The sequence below is a fragment of the Chrysochloris asiatica genome, unplaced genomic scaffold (genome assembly GCF_000296735.1).
Source record: "Chrysochloris asiatica unplaced genomic scaffold, ChrAsi1.0 scaffold00193, whole genome shotgun sequence".
In the NCBI taxonomy this organism is placed as follows: Eukaryota; Metazoa; Chordata; class Mammalia; order Afrosoricida; family Chrysochloridae; genus Chrysochloris; species Chrysochloris asiatica.
The window spans coordinates 290,139-293,097 of record NW_006408711.1 but is presented as its reverse complement, the minus strand read 5'-3'; the positions used below and the strand labels follow the sequence as shown (position 1 = coordinate 293,097).

The following is a 2,959-nucleotide window of genomic DNA, read 5'->3' as shown; positions in this document are numbered from 1 at the left end:
GAAGACCCCCAACGAGATGGATCAGCCAGGTGGCATCACTGATGGTGTCAAGTGTGACAGCGGTAGTGAGGTTGGCCCAGGATGGGACATTGTTTCGTTCTGCTGTGCATGGGGTCACTATGAGTCAGTTCAGACTCGATGGCACCTGACAACAACAACATTGTCATTTTTGTTGTTGCCTTTTTTTTGTTGTTCTTTTCGTTTTTGCTTTTACTTTTCTTTCTGTTTTTTATTTTATTTTATTTTTTTTTGCCTTCCTGGTCCTACTCTTTTCCTTGGTGTGGGAGACATCTCTCCCTACATTACAGAAGAAGAGACAGCAATTGTGGCCATATAGCCAAGCTACAAGCATACCCTATAATATCCTACCATTCAGGCAGGAGCTGATACCAGCTGCTACACATTACATAGATAGCCAACACTTACTAAGATTACTCACAATTGAGTAATAAGAGATGTAAAAAGGGAAGTCTATCTCCAGAACACATCCACAAGGAGAAATTAAGTAAGCTTAACAATACAGCAACATGCATTAATTTAATCATTGAAAACATATCTAACTATTGAAAATGTCCAAGAAACAACAAAAATCTCATACCCAGAAACAGAAAAGAGTAACTGAGACAAATGAGCTAGAGGTAGGCAGAGACTTCCCATTAGAAGAAGAGCAGGCTTCAGATCTGCCTAGAAAGGAATTCAGGAAAATGGTATTAAGAGAAATCAAAATAATTCACAGAGTGGTGGAAGAAAATAAGGAAGAAGTCAATAAATTGCTACAGGAGCAATCAAATAAGATATATATCTATATAGCATTAGAAACAATTCAAAACCTGCAAAAAGAAGTACAAATGATTATTAATAATAAAATATCTGATATGGACAATAAACTGAAACTGCAAAAGAGCAGAATTGAAGAACTAGAAGTCAGAACTAGTAAGCTGGAAGACAAATCTCTCAGTATTGATAAGATAGAAGAGCAAGCAGAAAAGGGATAAAGAAATCTATAGCTTAATAACTTAATTATTGGCATTCCAGATCAGGAAGAATCACAGAAGTCCATAGAGGAGATAGTTGAAGAAGTGCTAGAAGAATATTTCCCTAGCATCTTGAAGGATGAAAAGATAAACATTCAAGAAGCTGAACTAACTCCAGGAAATATAGACCCCCAAAGAATATCACCAAGACATATTATCAAGCTCTCCAAAATCAAAGACAGGACAGAATCCTAAAAGCAGCCAGAGGAAAAAGTGTTAGTTACAAAGGCAAGCAATTCATAATAAGCCCAGATCTCTCGCAGAAAGCATGAAGTAAAGAAGGCAATAAGGAGACATATATAAAACCCTAAAAGAAAAAACTGCCAACCGAGAATCATCTACCCAGCAAAGCTGTCAATAAAATGTCATGGTCCCAAAATAAACAGAAGCTAAGAGACTTTGCCAATGCCAAACCAGTGCTTCAAAATACCCTAAAGGAAATTATTTGGAGTGAAAACCAACATGAACAGAAAACAACCAGAGATCGACACACAGAACTCAGTCAACAATTAGAAGAGTTCATAATAAAACAATATTACAACAAATTCAGAGGATCTGGGAGGTCAGTCAAAGAACAAAATAATGACAATGTTAAAGAAGGGGAAAATATAGAAAGAGAGATTCAGGTGGTGAGAAGGTCAGGTAAATTGCAGGATAAAATAGACTGTCTCAAATGAAGGAAAAAGTTAGTAAATCATTGTTGTTGTTGTTGTTGTTATGTGCCGTGGAGTCGGTTCCGACTCATAGAGACCCTGTACAGGGTTTCCAAGGCTGTAAATCTTTACGGGAGCAGAAAGCCTCATCTTTCTCCCACGGATCAGCTGGTAGTTTCGAACTGCTGATCTTGCGGCTCGCAGCCCAATTCGTAACCACTACAAGAAAAGTAATATTTCACAGTATAACAAAAAAATGAAGACACAAGAAGAACATGGTGTTCATTCTCTCTGCTCTACAGTGTTAGCTGTTACTAAGGCTGTTCAATTTTTAAATTCCCAGGATCCAATTTCACTGCCATGTCCTCTGAAGAAGGGAAACACTTTGTGGGATGTTTCAATTTCAACACCAATGAACAGGTGTTGAAAGACAATTTCAGCAGCTTCAGACCGATTTCTGAGGTGGTGATGTTTCAAGACTGGGAGACTCAGCAATCCCTGGATTTTAGCTTTATCACATTTTCCAATCCAAAAAATGCTTCAGGTGCCATGAGAGCAATGAATGTAGACTCCCTGGTTGGCCACCAGCTCCGTGTGGATCATGCAGGCAAATCAGCCCGGGGAACCAGAGGGGGTGCCTTTGGTGCTCATGGGCATCGTTGCAGCTACTCTAGAGGTGATGGGAACCAGGGCTATGGAAGAAGCAGGTATGACATTTGGCCTGGAGAATACTGACATGAATATGGAAGGTCCAGAGACTATAGTGGCAGAAGCCAGTGTGGTTATGACTGCTATCCTGGAGAAAATTACAGAGACAATTACAACAACTGAAATGAGGCATGCACATATAATGTAGATACACAAGGAATAAAAATTCTTCTGATCTAGAATCATCCTTCCTGATGGCTGTATTTATAAAAGACATTTTTGTTTTAGTACACCTACATCTATTTTAAAAATAAGCTCCCAGGGTAGCCTGTTAAAAGACCTTTTAGTAAACTCCATATGTTTTTAAACCTTTTTCTCCCATTTAAAAACAAATTCTGTGTTATTTGTAGAGTCTGGGTATTTTTCCTTTTACCAGTTTTTTAGTTTGGACACTCAGGATTATCCTGGCAAAAAACTTCATTCAGCAAGGCTGATTTTTTTAATTATTATTATTGATTATCTAGGCACATTTAAAATTTTTTGTACATATGTTTCTTTGTCATGGTTAGAAAACAATTTTTGAATGTACCTATAAGAAATCTGCATCAAGAATATAATTACTTA

The 2,959-nt window shown here is 37.7% G+C and overlaps 1 pseudogene; it reads left to right on the top strand.

Moving 5' to 3' along the window:
- Window positions 1-2,047: 2,047 nt before the first annotated feature.
- On the top strand, window positions 2,048-2,518 carry LOC102818448 (annotated as a pseudogene).
- The last annotated feature ends 441 nt before the right edge of the window (window positions 2,519-2,959 follow it).